General features: G+C 44.1%; 29 non-coding genes across 29 annotated transcripts; 16 read left to right on the forward strand and 13 right to left on the reverse strand.

Annotated features, from left to right (window-relative positions):
- Positions 1–85: 85 nt before the first annotated feature.
- trnad-guc (transfer RNA aspartic acid (anticodon GUC)) lies at positions 86–157 on the reverse strand. Its single transcript has one exon. It is a non-coding gene; the product is annotated as a tRNA-Asp (tRNA).
- Positions 158–355: 198 nt separating this feature from the next.
- trnag-ucc (transfer RNA glycine (anticodon UCC)) lies at positions 356–427 on the forward strand. Its single transcript has one exon. It is a non-coding gene; the product is annotated as a tRNA-Gly (tRNA).
- A 118-nt stretch (positions 428–545) lies between these two features.
- Positions 546–617, reverse strand: trnad-guc (transfer RNA aspartic acid (anticodon GUC)). Its single transcript has one exon. It is a non-coding gene; the product is annotated as a tRNA-Asp (tRNA).
- An 823-nt stretch (positions 618–1440) lies between these two features.
- On the forward strand, positions 1441–1556 carry LOC135771940 (U5 spliceosomal RNA). The gene has a single exon (XR_010543143.1). It is a non-coding gene; the product is annotated as a U5 spliceosomal RNA (small nuclear RNA).
- Positions 1557–2376: 820 nt separating this feature from the next.
- trnad-guc (transfer RNA aspartic acid (anticodon GUC)) lies at positions 2377–2448 on the reverse strand. Its single transcript has one exon. It is a non-coding gene; the product is annotated as a tRNA-Asp (tRNA).
- Positions 2449–2646: 198 nt separating this feature from the next.
- On the forward strand, positions 2647–2718 carry trnag-ucc (transfer RNA glycine (anticodon UCC)). Its single transcript has one exon. It is a non-coding gene; the product is annotated as a tRNA-Gly (tRNA).
- Positions 2719–3653: 935 nt separating this feature from the next.
- On the forward strand, positions 3654–3769 carry LOC135771902 (U5 spliceosomal RNA). Its single transcript, XR_010543108.1, has one exon. It is a non-coding gene; the product is annotated as a U5 spliceosomal RNA (small nuclear RNA).
- Positions 3770–4589: 820 nt separating this feature from the next.
- On the reverse strand, positions 4590–4661 carry trnad-guc (transfer RNA aspartic acid (anticodon GUC)). Its single transcript has one exon. It is a non-coding gene; the product is annotated as a tRNA-Asp (tRNA).
- A 198-nt stretch (positions 4662–4859) lies between these two features.
- On the forward strand, positions 4860–4931 carry trnag-ucc (transfer RNA glycine (anticodon UCC)). Its single transcript has one exon. It is a non-coding gene; the product is annotated as a tRNA-Gly (tRNA).
- A 1013-nt stretch (positions 4932–5944) lies between these two features.
- On the forward strand, positions 5945–6060 carry LOC135771998 (U5 spliceosomal RNA). The gene has a single exon (XR_010543196.1). It is a non-coding gene; the product is annotated as a U5 spliceosomal RNA (small nuclear RNA).
- An 820-nt stretch (positions 6061–6880) lies between these two features.
- On the reverse strand, positions 6881–6952 carry trnad-guc (transfer RNA aspartic acid (anticodon GUC)). Its single transcript has one exon. It is a non-coding gene; the product is annotated as a tRNA-Asp (tRNA).
- A 198-nt stretch (positions 6953–7150) lies between these two features.
- Positions 7151–7222, forward strand: trnag-ucc (transfer RNA glycine (anticodon UCC)). Its single transcript has one exon. It is a non-coding gene; the product is annotated as a tRNA-Gly (tRNA).
- Positions 7223–7340: 118 nt separating this feature from the next.
- On the reverse strand, positions 7341–7412 carry trnad-guc (transfer RNA aspartic acid (anticodon GUC)). The gene has a single exon. It is a non-coding gene; the product is annotated as a tRNA-Asp (tRNA).
- Positions 7413–8235: 823 nt separating this feature from the next.
- Positions 8236–8351, forward strand: LOC135771960 (U5 spliceosomal RNA). Its single transcript, XR_010543162.1, has one exon. It is a non-coding gene; the product is annotated as a U5 spliceosomal RNA (small nuclear RNA).
- Positions 8352–9171: 820 nt separating this feature from the next.
- trnad-guc (transfer RNA aspartic acid (anticodon GUC)) lies at positions 9172–9243 on the reverse strand. The gene has a single exon. It is a non-coding gene; the product is annotated as a tRNA-Asp (tRNA).
- A 198-nt stretch (positions 9244–9441) lies between these two features.
- trnag-ucc (transfer RNA glycine (anticodon UCC)) lies at positions 9442–9513 on the forward strand. Its single transcript has one exon. It is a non-coding gene; the product is annotated as a tRNA-Gly (tRNA).
- Positions 9514–9631: 118 nt separating this feature from the next.
- On the reverse strand, positions 9632–9703 carry trnad-guc (transfer RNA aspartic acid (anticodon GUC)). The gene has a single exon. It is a non-coding gene; the product is annotated as a tRNA-Asp (tRNA).
- Positions 9704–10526: 823 nt separating this feature from the next.
- LOC135771999 (U5 spliceosomal RNA) lies at positions 10527–10642 on the forward strand. The gene has a single exon (XR_010543197.1). It is a non-coding gene; the product is annotated as a U5 spliceosomal RNA (small nuclear RNA).
- An 820-nt stretch (positions 10643–11462) lies between these two features.
- On the reverse strand, positions 11463–11534 carry trnad-guc (transfer RNA aspartic acid (anticodon GUC)). The gene has a single exon. It is a non-coding gene; the product is annotated as a tRNA-Asp (tRNA).
- Positions 11535–11732: 198 nt separating this feature from the next.
- On the forward strand, positions 11733–11804 carry trnag-ucc (transfer RNA glycine (anticodon UCC)). Its single transcript has one exon. It is a non-coding gene; the product is annotated as a tRNA-Gly (tRNA).
- Positions 11805–11922: 118 nt separating this feature from the next.
- Positions 11923–11994, reverse strand: trnad-guc (transfer RNA aspartic acid (anticodon GUC)). Its single transcript has one exon. It is a non-coding gene; the product is annotated as a tRNA-Asp (tRNA).
- Positions 11995–12817: 823 nt separating this feature from the next.
- On the forward strand, positions 12818–12933 carry LOC135771941 (U5 spliceosomal RNA). Its single transcript, XR_010543144.1, has one exon. It is a non-coding gene; the product is annotated as a U5 spliceosomal RNA (small nuclear RNA).
- Positions 12934–13753: 820 nt separating this feature from the next.
- On the reverse strand, positions 13754–13825 carry trnad-guc (transfer RNA aspartic acid (anticodon GUC)). Its single transcript has one exon. It is a non-coding gene; the product is annotated as a tRNA-Asp (tRNA).
- Positions 13826–14022: 197 nt separating this feature from the next.
- On the forward strand, positions 14023–14094 carry trnag-ucc (transfer RNA glycine (anticodon UCC)). The gene has a single exon. It is a non-coding gene; the product is annotated as a tRNA-Gly (tRNA).
- A 118-nt stretch (positions 14095–14212) lies between these two features.
- Positions 14213–14284, reverse strand: trnad-guc (transfer RNA aspartic acid (anticodon GUC)). The gene has a single exon. It is a non-coding gene; the product is annotated as a tRNA-Asp (tRNA).
- Positions 14285–15107: 823 nt separating this feature from the next.
- LOC135772000 (U5 spliceosomal RNA) lies at positions 15108–15223 on the forward strand. Its single transcript, XR_010543199.1, has one exon. It is a non-coding gene; the product is annotated as a U5 spliceosomal RNA (small nuclear RNA).
- Positions 15224–16313: 1090 nt separating this feature from the next.
- trnag-ucc (transfer RNA glycine (anticodon UCC)) lies at positions 16314–16385 on the forward strand. The gene has a single exon. It is a non-coding gene; the product is annotated as a tRNA-Gly (tRNA).
- Positions 16386–17398: 1013 nt separating this feature from the next.
- On the forward strand, positions 17399–17514 carry LOC135771903 (U5 spliceosomal RNA). Its single transcript, XR_010543109.1, has one exon. It is a non-coding gene; the product is annotated as a U5 spliceosomal RNA (small nuclear RNA).
- An 820-nt stretch (positions 17515–18334) lies between these two features.
- On the reverse strand, positions 18335–18406 carry trnad-guc (transfer RNA aspartic acid (anticodon GUC)). The gene has a single exon. It is a non-coding gene; the product is annotated as a tRNA-Asp (tRNA).
- Between the last annotated feature and the right edge of the window lie 154 nt (positions 18407–18560).

An 18560-nucleotide genomic window follows, 5' to 3' on the forward strand; every position in this document is an offset into this window, starting at 1 on the left:
GGGACGGCAAGAGGTGCGAAAACGGCAAAGGGGCAGCACTGTTCAGCTCGTGCATTTCAGTCGGCAGTCCAGAGACAAAGTAAACCTCCCCGTCGGGGAATCGAACCCCGGTCTTCCGCGTGACAGGCGGAGATACTGTCCACTATACTAACGAGGACTTCGCACTCGCACGGGCGTCACGCCGGCCAACCTGCCCTTCGAAAGAAAACTCTTGGTATTCTGTGGTTATCAATTTACAGACACAAGCAGGAGGCATGTAAGGGAATCGACTGAATCCGTGATCAATTCAGCGCAGCACTGAAACAACAGTTGTTCAGAACATCCACAAGTCCTGTGGAGCAACACCCGCATGCGTGCGTTGGTGGTATAGTGGTGAGCATAGCTGCCTTCCAAGCAGTTGACCCGGGTTCGATTCCCGGCCAACGCATTGCTTTTTGCTCGACGCCATCGTGAGAACGAGAGCAACGCAGCGCACTTCTTCAGCCGATTTTGATGCGCAAAGGTGGCGCGTCCAAGCTGTTTGAGAAGTCAAACGAAAAGGAGATCTCCCCGTCGGGGAATCGAACCCCGGTCTTCCGCGTGACAGGCGGAGATACTGTCCACTATACTAACGAGGACCTGGCGCACGAGCGGAGTCGTCGAGCCGAATCGCCGATCCATACCGCAGCTTATAACACACACATACTCCCCATTTGTGAGGACAGCCTTCCTGTTTATTCCCCTTGTTTTTTGTTTATTTTGTGTGTTTGTTTATATTTTAAACAGTTTCTTTACCTTCTTTTTTAAAAAAGCATTCCCTTCCACTGCCCCAGCCAACTACCATCCTTTCCCCAAAATCAGTAAACCCCCCTAGATAGCTCCTTTAAAAGGACAACCCTATCCCGTTGTGAACCTTAACCCAATCCCTCCCCTTGCTTTTTTACTATTTATCTGAAATAAATGAACCCTAAACTACACCCTGTCCTAACACCGGCTATCATAAACCCAAGAAGAATTTTTGAAGTGAAAATTACCTCTTAAGCTGAAGGTCTTAGACATTGTTCTTCTGTTGGGGCCCTATCTTTCCTTTTTTTCTAGAGGCTATGGAAATTAATGACGATTCCCCAGTCCTGGAAGAAAATTCCTCTTCTGTTATTTTTGGGGTGGCTTTTATTATTATATTTTTTGAGATTTGAGAACCTAATGGGATGTAGATTGTAGGTAACCTGTGCCGGTGCATCCTCTGTGTAATGTGCAGAGTTTCATTCCCCAAAACCTCTCAGCAAAAGATCTCACTGTGACATGTTAGTAGCCTGTGTCTTTATTTTGCGCAGGATGGCATTTCTACTTCTTTTGCTCCTCCCAGGTGGAAAGGTCTGGGTGGATCCTGATCCAGAAATTACCCTTTTTGAACATTATGGTGTGGCAAGGGGAGCACACTGGGTCGAGGTTTGTTGGGCAGAACTCAAGTTTTCTTTCAACTGCGCATAAATCTTTCGCCTTTTACTAAAGATTTCCGTGGAGGGGAACCATTGTGAGTTTGTTGTATTTTTGGATGCTCTGCTCACAGCAGAGCTGCCTCACTTTTGTCAATGCTAGAAAGTCTTTCATTAAGGTTTAGTTTCTCGCGAGGTGTTCAGAAGTGTTGGTCGCTTTCGCAGCACTTCTTCGTGAGGCCTCGAGACTTTTACGTAGCGTTTGTTTTCGAATCATTGGTGCGGAGCGTGTTTCAAACTGGCCAAGTCACGTGATTTTAGCAAAAGAGGCTTCATTGCGTAATAACCGTTTGGAAACGTTGCGGAAATCCGATGGTTCACCGCTTAGGCGGACTTGGTCACAAATGACCAGTGTCTAATATGGTTAGGTGCACTCGGGTCAGTTTGATCATGCATCCTTCTGACTAATAACACTACCATTTTGTTTACTTTTTGTTTATAGACAGATTTAATGACAGAAATGTGCATAATTAAAAGGGGAGATAGTTTTAATGATTTGTTTGCCCTAAATAAAACTAAAAATCACACATAATACACTTTTAATTATTTCTTAAGTTAAATCATTTTTTAAACATATTTTAATAAAAATCTTGCTATTACTTTGTAAAATGAAGTGTAAAATGTTTGGACAGATCTGCTTTTACACTATATTGAACAGCAGGTGTCGCCAGCGAGTGTGGTGTTACGAACGCTTAGAAAAACTGAATACATTTTCGAAGCAATTGGTTCAATTGATTCGAAGCTTCTAAAAGCTTGCTTTCTCCCATCACTAGTGTTCAGTGGCTTTAAACAAAGGTGCCGGGTAACTCCATCATAGGGACGGCAAGAGGTGCGAAAACGGCAAAGGGGCAGCACTGTTCAGCTCGTGCATTTCAGTCGGCAGTCCAGAGACAAAGTAAACCTCCCCGTCGGGGAATCGAACCCCGGTCTTCCGCGTGACAGGCGGAGATACTGTCCACTATACTAACGAGGACTTCGCACTCGCACGGGCGTCACGCCGGCCAACCTGCCCTTCGAAAGAAAACTCTTGGTATTCTGTGGTTATCAATTTACAGACACAAGCAGGAGGCATGTAAGGGAATCGACTGAATCCGTGATCAATTCAGCGCAGCACTGAAACAACAGTTGTTCAGAACATCCACAAGTCCTGTGGAGCAACACCCGCATGCGTGCGTTGGTGGTATAGTGGTGAGCATAGCTGCCTTCCAAGCAGTTGACCCGGGTTCGATTCCCGGCCAACGCATTGCTTTTTGCTCGACGCCATCGTGAGAACGAGAGCAACGCAGCGCACTTCTTCAGCCGATTTTGATGCGCAAAGGTGGCGCGTCCAATACTGTCCACTATACTAACGAGGACCTGGCGCACGAGCGGAGTCGTCGAGCCGAATCGCCGATCCATACCGCAGCTTATAACACACACATACTCCCCATTTGTGAGGACAGCCTTCCTGTTTATTCCCCTTGTTTTTTGTTTATTTTGTGTGTTTGTTTATATTTTAAACAGTTTCTTTACCTTCTTTTTTAAAAAAGCATTCCCTTCCACTGCCCCAGCCAACTACCATCCTTTCCCCAAAATCAGTAAACCCCCCTAGATAGCTCCTTTAAAAGGACAACCCTATCCCGTTGTGAACCTTAACCCAATCCCTCCCCTTGCTTTTTTACTATTTATCTGAAATAAATGAACCCTAAACTACACCCTGTCCTAACACCGGCTATCATAAACCCAAGAAGAATTTTTGAAGTGAAAATTACCTCTTAAGCTGAAGGTCTTAGACATTGTTCTTCTGTTGGGGCCCTATCTTTCCTTTTTTTCTAGAGGCTATGGAAATTAATGACGATTCCCCAGTCCTGGAAGAAAATTCCTCTTCTGTTATTTTTGGGGTGGCTTTTATTATTATATTTTTTGAGATTTGAGAACCTAATGGGATGTAGATTGTAGGTAACCTGTGCCGGTGCATCCTCTGTGTAATGTGCAGAGTTTCATTCCCCAAAACCTCTCAGCAAAAGATCTCACTGTGACATGTTAGTAGCCTGTGTCTTTATTTTGCGCAGGATGGCATTTCTACTTCTTTTGCTCCTCCCAGGTGGAAAGGTCTGGGTGGATCCTGATCCAGAAATTACCCTTTTTGAACATTATGGTGTGGCAAGGGGAGCACACTGGGTCGAGGTTTGTTGGGCAGAACTCAAGTTTTCCTTCAACTACGCATAAATCTTTCGCCTTTTACTAAAGATTTCCGTGGAGGGGAACCATTGTGAGTTTGTTGTATTTTTGGATGCTCTGCTCACAGCAGAGCTGCCTCACTTTTGTCAATGCTAGAAAGTCTTTCATTAAGGTTTAGTTTCTCGCGAGGTGTTCAGAAGTGTTGGTCGCTTTCGCAGCACTTCTTCGTGAGGCCTCGAGACTTTTACGTAGCGTTTGTTTTCGAATCATTGGTGCGGAGCGTGTTTCAAACTGGCCAAGTCACGTGATTTTAGCAAAAGAGGCTTCATTGCGTAATAACCGTTTGGAAACGTTGCGGAAATCCGATGGTTCACCGCTTAGGCGGACTTGGTCACAAATGACCAGTGTCTAATATGGTTAGGTGAACTCGGGTCAGTTTGATCATGCATCCTTCTGACTAATAACACTACCATTTTGTTTACTTTTTGTTTATAGACAGATTTAATGACAGAAATGTGCATAAATAAAAGGGGAGATAGTTTTAATGATTTGTTTGCCCTAAATAAAACTAAAAATCACACATAATACACTTTTAATTATTTCTTAAGTTAAATCATTTTTTAAACATATTTTAATAAAAATCTTGCTATTACTTTGTAAAATGAAGTGTAAAATGTTTGGACAGATCTGCTTTTACACTATATTGAACAGCAGGTGTCGCCAGCGAGTGTGGTGTTACGAACGCTTAGAAAAACTGAATACATTTTCGAAGCAATTGGTTCAATTGATTCGAAGCTTCTAAAAGCTTGCTTTCTCCCATCACTAGTGTTCAGTGGCTTTAAACAAAGGTGCCGGGTAACTCCATCATAGGGACGGCAAGAGGTGCGAAAACGGCAAAGGGGCAGCACTGTTCAGCTCGTGCATTTCAGTCGGCAGTCCAGAGACAAAGTAAACCTCCCCGTCGGGGAATCGAACCCCGGTCTTCCGCGTGACAGGCGGAGATACTGTCCACTATACTAACGAGGACTTCGCACTCGCACGGGCGTCACGCCGGCCAACCTGCCCTTCGAAAGAAAACTCTTGGTATTCTGTGGTTATCAATTTACAGACACAAGCAGGAGGCATGTAAGGGAATCGACTGAATCCGTGATCAATTCAGCGCAGCACTGAAACAACAGTTGTTCAGAACATCCACAAGTCCTGTGGAGCAACACCCGTACGCGTGCGTTGGTGGTATAGTGGTGAGCATAGCTGCCTTCCAAGCAGTTGACCCGGGTTCGATTCCCGGCCAACGCATTGCTTTTTGCTCGACGCCATCGTGAGAACGAGAGCAACGCAGCGCACTTCTTCAGCCGATTTTGATGCGCAAAGGTGGCGCGTCCAAGCTGTTTGAGAAGTCAAACGAAAAGGAGATCTCCCCGTCGGGGAATCGAACCCCGGTCTTCCGCGTGACAGGCGGAGATATTGTCCACTATACTAACGAGGACCTGGCGCACGAGCGGAGTCGTCGAGCCGAATCGCCGATCCATACCGCAGCTTATAACACACACATACTCCCCATTTGTGAGGACAGCCTTCCTGTTTATTCCCCTTGTTTTTTGTTTATTTTGTGTGTTTGTTTATATTTTAAACAGTTTCTTTACCTTCTTTTTTAAAAAAGCATTCCCTTCCACTGCCCCAGCCAACTACCATCCTTTCCCCAAAATCAGTAAACCCCCCTAGATAGCTCCTTTAAAAGGACAACCCTATCCCGTTGTGAACCTTAACCCAATCCCTCCCCTTGCTTTTTTACTATTTATCTGAAATAAATGAACCCTAAACTACACCCTGTCCTAACACCGGCTATCATAAACCCAAGAAGAATTTTTGAAGTGAAAATTACCTCTTAAGCTGAAGGTCTTAGACATTGTTCTTCTGTTGGGGCCCTATCTTTCCTTTTTTTCTAGAGGCTATGGAAATTAATGACGATTCCCCAGTCCTGGAAGAAAATTCCTCTTCTGTTATTTTTGGGGTGGCTTTTATTATTATATTTTTTGAGATTTGAGAACCTAATGGGATGTAGATTGTAGGTAACCTGTGCCGGTGCATCCTCTGTGTAATGTGCAGAGTTTCATTCCCCAAAACCTCTCAGCAAAAGATCTCACTGTGACATGTTAGTAGCCTGTGTCTTTATTTTGCGCAGGATGGCATTTCTACTTCTTTTGCTCCTCCCAGGTGGAAAGGTCTGGGTGGATCCTGATCCAGAAATTACCCTTTTTGAACATTATGGTGTGGCAAGGGGAGCACACTGGGTCGAGGTTTGTTGGGCATAACTCAAGTTTTCCTTCAACTACGCATAAATCTTTCGCCTTTTACTAAAGATTTCCGTGGAGGGGAACCATTGTGAGTTTGTTGTATTTTTGGATGCTCTGCTCACAGCAGAGCTGCCTCACTTTTGTCAATGCTAGAAAGTCTTTCATTAAGGTTTAGTTTCTCGCGAGGTGTTCAGAAGTGTTGGTCGCTTTCGCAGCACTTCTTCGTGAGGCCTCGAGACTTTTACGTAGCGTTTGTTTTCGAATCATTGGTGCGGAGCGTGTTTCAAACTGGCCAAGTCACGTGATTTTAGCAAAAGAGGCTTCATTGCGTAATAACCGTTTGGAAACGTTGCGGAAATCCGATGGTTCACCGCTTAGGCGGACTTGGTCACAAATGACCAGTGTCTAATATGGTTAGGTGAACTCGGGTCAGTTTGATCATGCATCCTTCTGACTAATAACACTACCATTTTGTTTACTTTTTGTTTATAGACAGATTTAATGACAGAAATGTGCATAATTAAAAGGGGAGATAGTTTTAATGATTTGTTTGCCCTAAATAAAACTAAAAATCACACATAATACACTTTTAATTATTTCTTAAGTTAAATCATTTTTTAAACATATTTTAATAAAAATCTTGCTATTACTTTGTAAAATGAAGTGTAAAATGTTTGGACAGATCTGCTTTTACACTATATTGAACAGCAGGTGTCGCCAGCGAGTGTGGTGTTACGAACGCTTAGAAAAACTGAATACATTTTCGAAGCAATTGGTTCAATTGATTCGAAGCTTCTAAAAGCTTGCTTTCTCCCATCACTAGTGTTCAGTGGCTTTAAACAAAGGTGCCGGGTAACTCCATCATAGGGACGGCAAGAGGTGCGAAAACGGCAAAGGGGCAGCACTGTTCAGCTCGTGCATTTCAGTCGGCAGTCCAGAGACAAAGTAAACCTCCCCGTCGGGGAATCGAACCCCGGTCTTCCGCGTGACAGGCGGAGATACTGTCCACTATACTAACGAGGACTTCGCACTCGCCCGGGCGTCACGCCGGCCAACCTGCCCTTCGAAAGAAAACTCTTGGTATTCTGTGGTTATCAATTTACAGACACAAGCAGGAGGCATGTAAGGGAATCGACTGAATCCGTGATCAATTCAGCGCAGCACTGAAACAACAGTTGTTCAGAACATCCACAAGTCCTGTGGAGCAACACCCGCATGCGTGCGTTGGTGGTATAGTGGTGAGCATAGCTGCCTTCCAAGCAGTTGACCCGGGTTCGATTCCCGTCCAACGCATTGCTTTTTGCTCGACGCCATCGTGAGAACGAGAGCAACGCAGCGCACTTCTTCAGCCGATTTTGATGCGCAAAGGTGGCGCGTCCAAGCTGTTTGAGAAGTCAAACGAAAAGGAGATCTCCCCGTCGGGGAATCGAACCCCGGTCTTCCGCGTGACAGGCGGAGATACTGTCCACTATACTAACGAGGACCTGGCGCACGAGCGGAGTCGTCGAGCCGAATCGCCGATCCATACCGCAGCTTATAACACACACATACTCCCCATTTGTGAGGACAGCCTTCCTGTTTATTCCCCTTGTTTTTTGTTTATTTTGTGTGTTTGTTTATATTTTAAACAGTTTCTTTACCTTCTTTTTTAAAAAAGCATTCCCTTCCACTGCCCCAGCCAACTACCATCCTTTCCCCAAAATCAGTAAACCCCCCTAGATAGCTCCTTTAAAAGGACAACCCTATCCCGTTGTGAACCTTAACCCAATCCCTCCCCTTGCTTTTTTACTATTTATCTGAAATAAATGAACCCTAAACTACACCCTGTCCTAACACCGGCTATCATAAACCCAAGAAGAATTTTTGAAGTGAAAATTACCTCTTAAGCTGAAGGTCTTAGACATTGTTCTTCTGTTGGGGCCCTATCTTTCCTTTTTTTCTAGAGGCTATGGAAATTAATGACGATTCCCCAGTCCTGGAAGAAAATTCCTCTTCTGTTATTTTTGGGGTGGCTTTTATTATTATATTTTTTGAGATTTGAGAACCTAATGGGATGTAGATTGTAGGTAACCTGTGCCGGTGCATCCTCTGTGTAATGTGCAGAGTTTCATTCCCCAAAACCTCTCAGCAAAAGATCTCACTGTGACATGTTAGTAGCCTGTGTCTTTATTTTGCGCAGGATGGCATTTCTACTTCTTTTGCTCCTCCCAGGTGGAAAGGTCTGGGTGGATCCTGATCCAGAAATTACCCTTTTTGAACATTATGGTGTGGCAAGGGGAGCACACTGGGTCGAGGTTTGTTGGGCAGAACTCAAGTTTTCTTTCAACTATGCATAAATCTTTCGCCTTTTACTAAAGATTTCCGTGGAGGGGAACCATTGTGAGTTTGTTGTATTTTTGGATGCTCTGCTCACAGCAGAGCTGCCTCACTTTTGTCAATGCTAGAAAGTCTTTCATTAAGGTTTAGTTTCTCGCGAGGTGTTCAGAAGTGTTGGTCGCTTTCGCAGCACTTCTTCGTGAGGCCTCGAGACTTTTACGTAGCGTTTGTTTTCGAATCATTGGTGCGGAGCGTGTTTCAAACTGGCCAAGTCACGTGATTTTAGCAAAAGAGGCTTCATTGCGTAATAACCGTTTGGAAACGTTGCGGAAATCCGATGGTTCACCGCTTAGGCGGACTTGGTCACAAATGACCAGTGTCTAATATGGTTAGGTGAACTCGGGTCAGTTTGATCATGCATCCTTCTGACTAATAACACTACCATTTTGTTTACTTTTTGTTTATAGACAGATTTAATGACAGAAATGTGCATAATTAAAAGGGGAGATAGTTTTAATGATTTGTTTGCCCTAAATAAAACTAAAAATCACACATAATACACTTTTAATTATTTCTTAAGTTAAATCATTTTTTAAACATATTTTAATAAAAATCTTGCTATTACTTTGTAAAATGAAGTGTAAAATGTTTGGACAGATCTGCTTTTACACTATATTGAACAGCAGGTGTCGCCAGCGAGTGTGGTGTTACGAACGCTTAGAAAAACTGAATACATTTTCGAAGCAATTGGTTCAATTGATTCGAAGCTTCTAAAAGCTTGCTTTCTCCCATCACTAGTGTTCAGTGGCTTTAAACAAAGGTGCCGGGTAACTCCATCATAGGGACGGCAAGAGGTGCGAAAACGGCAAAGGGGCAGCACTGTTCAGCTCGTGCATTTCAGTCGGCAGTCCAGAGACAAAGTAAACCTCCCCGTCGGGGAATCGAACCCCGGTCTTCCGCGTGACAGGCGGAGATACTGTCCACTATACTAACGAGGACTTCGCACTCGCACGGGCGTCACGCCGGCCAACCTGCCCTTCGAAAGAAAACTCTTGGTATTCTGTGGTTATCAATTTACAGACACAAGCAGGAGGCATGTAAGGGAATCGACTGAATCCGTGATCAATTCAGCGCAGCACTGAAACAACAGTTGTTCAGAACATCCACAAGTCCTGTGGAGCAACACCCGCATGCGTGCGTTGGTGGTATAGTGGTGAGCATAGCTGCCTTCCAAGCAGTTGACCCGGGTTCGATTCCCGGCCAACGCATTGCTTTTTGCTCGACGCCATCGTGAGAACGAGAGCAACGCAGCGCACTTCTTCAGCCGATTTTGATGCGCAAAGGTGGCGCGTCCAAGCTGTTTGAGAAGTCAAACGAAAAGGAGATCTCCCCGTCGGGGAATCGAACCCCGGTCTTCCGCGTGACAGGCGGAGATACTGTCCACTATACTAACGAGGACCTGGCGCACGAGCGGAGTCGTCGAGCCGAATCGCCGATCCATACCGCAGCTTATAACACACACATACTCCCCATTTGTGAGGACAGCCTTCCTGTTTATTCCCCTTGTTTTTTGTTTATTTTGTGTGTTTGTTTATATTTTAAACAGTTTCTTTACCTTCTTTTTTAAAAAAGCATTCCCTTCCACTGCCCCAGCCAACTACCATCCTTTCCCCAAAATCAGTAAACCCCCCTAGATAGCTCCTTTAAAAGGACAACCCTATCCCGTTGTGAACCTTAACCCAATCCCTCCCCTTGCTTTTTTACTATTTATCTGAAATAAATGAACCCTAAACTACACCCTGTCCTAACACCGGCTATCATAAACCCAAGAAGAATTTTTGAAGTGAAAATTACCTCTTAAGCTGAAGGTCTTAGACATTGTTCTTCTGTTGGGGCCCTATCTTTCCTTTTTTTCTAGAGGCTATGGAAATTAATGACGATTCCCCAGTCCTGGAAGAAAATTCCTCTTCTGTTATTTTTGGGGTGGCTTTTATTATTATATTTTTTGAGATTTGAGAACCTAATGGGATGTAGATTGTAGGTAACCTGTGCCGGTGCATCCTCTGTGTAATGTGCAGAGTTTCATTCCCCAAAACCTCTCAGCAAAAGATCTCACTGTGACATGTTAGTAGCCTGTGTCTTTATTTTGCGCAGGATGGCATTTCTACTTCTTTTGCTCCTCCCAGGTGGAAAGGTCTGGGTGGATCCTGATCCAGAAATTACCCTTTTTGAACATTATGGTGTGGCAAGGGGAGCACACTGGGTCGAGGTTTGTTGGGCATAACTCAAGTTTTCCTTCAACTACGCATAAATCTTTCGCCTTTTACTAAAGATTTCCGTGGAGGGGAACCATTGTGAGTTTGTTGTATTTTTGGATGCTCTGCTCACAGCAGAGCTGCCTCACTTTTGTCAATGCTAGAAAGTCTTTCATTAAGGTTTAGTTTCTCGCGAGGTGTTCAGAAGTGTTGGTCGCTTTCGCAGCACTTCTTCGTGAGGCCTCGAGACTTTTACGTAGCGTTTGTTTTCGAATCATTGGTGCGGAGCGTGTTTCAAACTGGCCAAGTCACGTGATTTTAGCAAAAGAGGCTTCATTGCGTAATAACCGTTTGGAAACGTTGCGGAAATCCGATGGTTCACCGCTTAGGCGGACTTGGTCACAAATGACCAGTGTCTAATATGGTTAGGTGAACTCGGGTCAGTTTGATCATGCATCCTTCTGACTAATAACACTACCATTTTGTTTACTTTTTGTTTATAGACAGATTTAATGACAGAAATGTGCATAATTAAAAGGGGAGATAGTTTTAATGATTTGTTTGCCCTAAATAAAACTAAAAATCACACATAATACACTTTTAATTATTTCTTAAGTTAAATCATTTTTTAAACATATTTTAATAAAAATCTTGCTATTACTTTGTAAAATGAAGTGTAAAATGTTTGGACAGATCTGCTTTTACACTATATTGAACAGCAGGTGTCGCCAGCGAGTGTGGTGTTACGAACGCTTAGAAAAACTGAATACATTTTCGAAGCAATTGGTTCAATTGATTCGAAGCTTCTAAAAGCTTGCTTTCTCCCATCACTAGTGTTCAGTGGCTTTAAACAAAGGTGCCGGGTAACTCCATCATAGGGACGGCAAGAGGTGCGAAAACGGCAAAGGGGCAGCACTGTTCAGCTCGTGCATTTCAGTCGGCAGTCCAGAGACAAAGTAAACCTCCCCGTCGGGGAATCGAACCCCGGTCTTCCGCGTGACAGGCGGAGATACTGTCCACTATACTAACGAGGACTTCGCACTCGCACGGGCGTCACGCCGGCCAACCTGCCCTTCGAAAGAAAACTCTTGGTATTCTGTGGTTATCAATTTACAGACACAAGCAGGAGGCATGTAAGGGAATCGACTGAATCCGTGATCAATTCAGCGCAGCACTGAAACAACAGTTGTTCAGAACATCCACAAGTCCTGTGGAGCAACACCCGCATGCGTGCGTTGGTGGTATAGTGGTGAGCATAGCTGCCTTCCAAGCAGTTGACCCGGGTTCGATTCCCGGCCAACGCATTGCTTTTTGCTCGACGCCATCGTGAGAACGAGAGCAACGCAGCGCACTTCTTCAGCCGATTTTGATGCGCAAAGGTGGCGCGTCCAAGCTGTTTGAGAAGTCAAACGAAAAGGAGATCTCCCCGTCGGGGAATCGAACCCCGGTCTTCCGCGTGACAGGCGGAGATACTGTCCACTATACTAACGAGGACCTGGCGCACGAGCGGAGTCGTCGAGCCGAATCGCCGATCCATACCGCAGCTTATAACACACACATACTCCCCATTTGTGAGGACAGCCTTCCTGTTTATTCCCCTTGTTTTTTGTTTATTTTGTGTGTTTGTTTATATTTTAAACAGTTTCTTTACCTTCTTTTTTAAAAAAGCATTCCCTTCCACTGCCCCAGCCAACTACCATCCTTTCCCCAAAATCAGTAAACCCCCCTAGATAGCTCCTTTAAAAGGACAACCCTATCCCGTTGTGAACCTTAACCCAATCCCTCCCCTTGCTTTTTTACTATTTATCTGAAATAAATGAACCCTAAACTACACCCTGTCCTAACACCGGCTATCATAAACCCAAGAAGAATTTTTGAAGTGAAAATTACCTCTTAAGCTGAAGGTCTTAGACATTGTTCTTCTGTTGGGGCCCTATCTTTCCTTTTTTTCTAGAGGCTATGGAAATTAATGACGATTCCCCAGTCCTGGAAGAAAATTCCTCTTCTGTTATTTTTGGGGTGGCTTTTATTATTATATTTTTTGAGATTTGAGAACCTAATGGGATGTAGATTGTAGGTAACCTGTGCCGGTGCATCCTCTGTGTAATGTGCAGAGTTTCATTCCCCAAAACCTCTCAGCAAAAGATCTCACTGTGACATGTTAGTAGCCTGTGTCTTTATTTTGCGCAGGATGGCATTTCTACTTCTTTTGCTCCTCCCAGGTGGAAAGGTCTGGGTGGATCCTGATCCAGAAATTACCCTTTTTGAACATTATGGTGTGGCAAGGGGAGCACACTGGGTCGAGGTTTGTTGGGCAGAACTCAAGTTTTCTTTCAACTGCGCATAAATCTTTCGCCTTTTACTAAAGATTTCCGTGGAGGGGAACCATTGTGAGTTTGTTGTATTTTTGGATGCTCTGCTCACAGCAGAGCTGCCTCACTTTTGTCAATGCTAGAAAGTCTTTCATTAAGGTTTAGTTTCTCGCGAGGTGTTCAGAAGTGTTGGTCGCTTTCGCAGCACTTCTTCGTGAGGCCTCGAGACTTTTACGTAGCGTTTGTTTTCGAATCATTGGTGCGGAGCGTGTTTCAAACTGGCCAAGTCACGTGATTTTAGCAAAAGAGGCTTCATTGCGTAATAACCGTTTGGAAACGTTGCGGAAATCCGATGGTTCACCGCTTAGGCGGACTTGGTCACAAATGACCAGTGTCTAATATGGTTAGGTGAACTCGGGTCAGTTTGATCATGCATCCTTCTGACTAATAACACTACCATTTTGTTTACTTTTTGTTTATAGACAGATTTAATGACAGAAATGTGCATAATTAAAAGGGGAGATAGTTTTAATGATTTGTTTGCCCTAAATAAAACTAAAAATCACACATAATACACTTTTAATTATTTCTTAAGTTAAATCATTTTTTAAACATATTTTAATAAAAATCTTGCTATTACTTTGTAAAATGAAGTGTAAAATGTTTGGACAGATCTGCTTTTACACTATATTGAACAGCAGGTGTCGCCAGCGAGTGTGGTGTTACGAACGCTTAGAAAAACTGAATACATTTTCGAAGCAATTGGTTCAATTGATTCGAAGCTTCTAAAAGCTTGCTTTCTCCCATCACTAGTGTTCAGTGGCTTTAAACAAAGGTGCCGGGTAACTCCATCATAGGGACGGCAAGAGGTGCGAAAACGGCAAAGGGGCAGCACTGTTCAGCTCGTGCATTTCAGTCGGCAGTCCAGAGACAAAGTAAACCTCCCCGTCGGGGAATCGAACCCCGGTCTTCCGCGTGACAGGCGGAGATACTGTCCACTATACTAACGAGGACTTCCACTCGCACGGGCGTCACGCCGGCCAACCTGCCCTTCGAAAGAAAACTCTTGGTATTCTGTGGTTATCAATTTACAGACACAAGCAGGAGGCATGTAAGGGAATCGACTGAATCCGTGATCAATTCAGCGCAGCACTGAAACAACAGTTGTTCAGAACATCCACAAGTCCTGTGGAGCAACACCCGCATGCGTGCGTTGGTGGTATAGTGGTGAGCATAGCTGCCTTCCAAGTAGTTGACCCGGGTTCGATTCCCGGCCAACGCATTGCTTTTTGCTCGACGCCATCGTGAGAACGAGAGCAACGCAGCGCACTTCTTCAGCCGATTTTGATGCGCAAAGGTGGCGCGTCCAAGCTGTTTGAGAAGTCAAACGAAAAGGAGATCTCCCCGTCGGGGAATCGAACCCCGGTCTTCCGCGTGACAGGCGGAGATACTGTCCACTATACTAACGAGGACCTGGCGCACGAGCGGAGTCGTCGAGCCGAATCGCCGATCCATACCGCAGCTTATAACACACACATACTCCCCATTTGTGAGGACAGCCTTCCTGTTTATTCCCCTTGTTTTTTGTTTATTTTGTGTGTTTGTTTATATTTTAAACAGTTTCTTTACCTTCTTTTTTAAAAAAGCATTCCCTTCCACTGCCCCAGCCAACTACCATCCTTTCCCCAAAATCAGTAAACCCCCCTAGATAGCTCCTTTAAAAGGACAACCCTATCCCGTTGTGAACCTTAACCCAATCCCTCCCCTTGCTTTTTTACTATTTATCTGAAATAAATGAACCCTAAACTACACCCTGTCCTAACACCGGCTATCATAAACCCAAGAAGAATTTTTGAAGTGAAAATTACCTCTTAAGCTGAAGGTCTTAGACATTGTTCTTCTGTTGGGGCCCTATCTTTCCTTTTTTTCTAGAGGCTATGGAAATTAATGACGATTCCCCAGTCCTGGAAGAAAATTCCTCTTCTGTTATTTTTGGGGTGGCTTTTATTATTATATTTTTTGAGATTTGAGAACCTAATGGGATGTAGATTGTAGGTAACCTGTGCCGGTGCATCCTCTGTGTAATGTGCAGAGTTTCATTCCCCAAAACCTCTCAGCAAAAGATCTCACTGTGACATGTTAGTAGCCTGTGTCTTTATTTTGCGCAGGATGGCATTTCTACTTCTTTTGCTCCTCCCAGGTGGAAAGGTCTGGGTGGATCCTGATCCAGAAATTACCCTTTTTGAACATTATGGTGTGGCAAGGGGAGCACACTGGGTCGAGGTTTGTTGGGCATAACTCAAGTTTTCCTTCAACTACGCATAAATCTTTCGCCTTTTACTAAAGATTTCCGTGGAGGGGAACCATTGTGAGTTTGTTGTATTTTTGGATGCTCTGCTCACAGCAGAGCTGCCTCACTTTTGTCAATGCTAGAAAGTCTTTCATTAAGGTTTAGTTTCTCGCGAGGTGTTCAGAAGTGTTGGTCGCTTTCGCAGCACTTCTTCGTGAGGCCTCGAGACTTTTACGTAGCGTTTGTTTTCGAATCATTGGTGCGGAGCGTGTTTCAAACTGGCCAAGTCACGTGATTTTAGCAAAAGAGGCTTCATTGCATAATAACCGTTTGGAAACGTTGCGGAAATCCGATGGTTCACCGCTTAGGCGGACTTGGTCACAAATGACCAGTGTCTAATATGGTTAGGTGAACTCGGGTCAGTTTGATCATGCATCCTTCTGACTAATAACACTACCATTTTGTTTACTTTTTGTTTATAGACAGATTTAATGACAGAAATGTGCATAATTAAAAGGGGAGATAGTTTTAATGATTTGTTTGCCCTAAATAAAACTAAAAATTACACATAATACACTTTTAATTATTTCTTAAGTTAAATCATTTTTTAAACATATTTTAATAAAAATCTTGCTATTACTTTGTAAAATGAAGTGTAAAATGTTTGGACAGATCTGCTTTTACACTATATTGAACAGCAGGTGTCGCCAGCGAGTGTGGTGTTACGAACGCTTAGAAAAACTGAATACATTTTCGAAGCAATTGGTTCAATTGATTCGAAGCTTCTAAAAGCTTGCTTTCTCCCATCACTAGTGTTCAGTGGCTTTAAACAAAGGTGCCGGGTAACTCCATCATAGGGACGGCAAGAGGTGCGAAAACGGCAAAGGGGCAGCACTGTTCAGCTCGTGCATTTCAGTCGGCAGTCCAGAGACAAAGTAAACCTCCCCGTCGGGGAATCGAACCCCAGTCTTCCGCGTGACAGGCGGAGATACTGTCCACTATACTAACGAGGACTTCGCACTCGCACGGGCGTCACGCCGGCCAACCTGCCCTTCGAAAGAAAACTCTTGGTATTCTGTGGTTATCAATTTACAGACACAAGCAGGAGGCATGTAAGGGAATCGACTGAATCCGTGATCAATTCAGCGCAGCACTGAAACAACAGTTGTTCAGAACATCCACAAGTCCTGTGGAGCAACACCCGCATGCGTGCGTTGGTGGTATAGTGGTGAGCATAGCTGCCTTCCAAGCAGTTGACCCGGGTTCGATTCCCGGCCAACGCATTGCTTCTTGCTCGACGCCATCGTGAGAACGAGAGCAACGCAGCGCACTTCTTCAGCCGATTTTGATGCGCAAAGGTGGCGCGTCCAAGCTGTTTGAGAAGTCAAACGAAAAGGAGATCTCTCCGTCGGGGAATCGAACCCCGGTCTTCCGCGTGACAGGCAGAGATACTGTCCACTATACTAACGAGGACCTGGCACACAAGCGGAGTCGTCGAGCCGAATCGCCGATCCATACCGCAGCTTATAACACACACATACTCCCCATTTGTGAGGACAGCCTTCCTGTTTATTCCCCTTGTTTTTTGTTTATTTTGTGTGTTTGTTTATATTTTAAACAGTTTCTTTACCTTCTTTTTTAAAAAAGCATTCCCTTCCACTGCCCCAGCCAACTACCATCCTTTCCCCAAAATCAGTAAACCCCTCTAGATAGCTCCTTTAAAAGGACAACCCTATCCCGTTGTGAACCTTAACCCAATCCCTCCCCTTGCTTTTTTACTATTTATCTGAAATAAATGAACCCTAAACTACACCCTGTCCTAACACCGGCTATCATAAACCCAAGAAGAATTTTTGAAGTGAAAATTACCTCTTAAGCTGAAGGTCTTAGACATTGTTCTTCTGTTGGGGCCCTATCTTTCCTTTTTTTCTAGAGGCTATGGAAATTAATGACGATTCCCCAGTCCTGGAAGAAAATTCCTCTTCTGTTATTTTTGGGGTGGCTTTTATTATTATATTTTTTGAGATTTGAGAACCTAATGGGATGTAGATTGTAGGTAACCTGTGCCGGTGCATCCTCTGTGTAATGTGCAGAGTTTCATTCCCCAAAACCTCTCAGCAAAAGATCTCACTGTGACATGTTAGTAGCCTGTGTCTTTATTTTGCGCAGGATGGCATTTCTACTTCTTTTGCTCCTCCCAGGTGGAAAGGTCTGGGTGGATCCTGATCCAGAAATTACCCTTTTTGAACATTATGGTGTGGCAAGGGGAGCACACTGGGTCGAGGTTTGTTGGGCAGAACTCAAGTTTTCCTTCAACTACGCATAAATCTTTCGCCTTTTACTAAAGATTTCCGTGGAGGGGAACCATTGTGAGTTTGTTGTATTTTTGGATGCTCTGCTCACAGCAGAGCTGCCTCACTTTTGTCAATGCTAGAAAGTCTTTCATTAAGGTTTAGTTTCTCGCGAGGTGTTCAGAAGTGTTGGTCGCTTTCGCAGCACTTCTTCGTGAGGCCTCAAGACTTTTACGTAGCGTTTGTTTTCGAATCATTGGTGCGGAGCGTGTTTCAAACTGGCCAAGTCACGTGATTTTAGCAAAAGAGGCTTCATTGCGTAATAACCGTTTGGAAACGTTGCGGAAATCCGATGGTTCACCGCTTAGGCGGACTTGGTCACAAATGACCAGTGTCTAATATGGTTAGGTGAACTCGGGTCAGTTTGATCATGCATCCTTCTGACTAATAACACTACCATTTTGTTTACTTTTTGTTTATAGACAGATTTAATGACAGAAATGTGCATAATTAAAAGGGGAGATAGTTTTAATGATTTGTTTGCCCTAAATAAAACTAAAAATCACACATAATACACTTTTAATTATTTCTTAAGTTAAATCATTTTTTAAACATATTTTAATAAAAATCTTGCTATTACTTTGTAAAATGAAGTGTAAAATGTTTGGACAGATCTGCTTTTACACTATATTGAACAGCAGGTGTCGCCAGCGAGTGTGGTGTTACGAACGCTTAGAAAAACTGAATACATTTTCGAAGCAATTGGTTCAATTGATTCGAAGCTTCTAAAAGCTTGCTTTCTCCCATCACTAGTGTTCAGTGGCTTTAAACAAAGGTGCCGGGTAACTCCATCATAGGGACGGCAAGAGGTGCGAAAACGGCAAAGGGGCAGCACTGTTCAGCTCGTGCATTTCAGTCGGCAGTCCAGAGACAAAGTAAACCTCCCCGTCGGGGAATCGAACCCCGGTCTTCCGCGTGACAGGCGGAGATACTGTCCACTATACTAACGAGGACTTCGCACTCGCACGGGCGTCACGCCGGCCAACCTGCCCTTCGAAAGAAAACTCTTGGTATTCTGTGGTTATCAATTTACAGACACAAGCAGGAGGCATGTAAGGGAATCGACTGAATCCGTGATCAATTCAGCGCAGCACTGAAACAACAGTT

This window comes from Paramisgurnus dabryanus, chromosome 8 (assembly GCF_030506205.2).
Source record: "Paramisgurnus dabryanus chromosome 8, PD_genome_1.1, whole genome shotgun sequence".
Lineage (NCBI taxonomy): Eukaryota > Metazoa > Chordata > Actinopteri > Cypriniformes > Cobitidae > Paramisgurnus > Paramisgurnus dabryanus.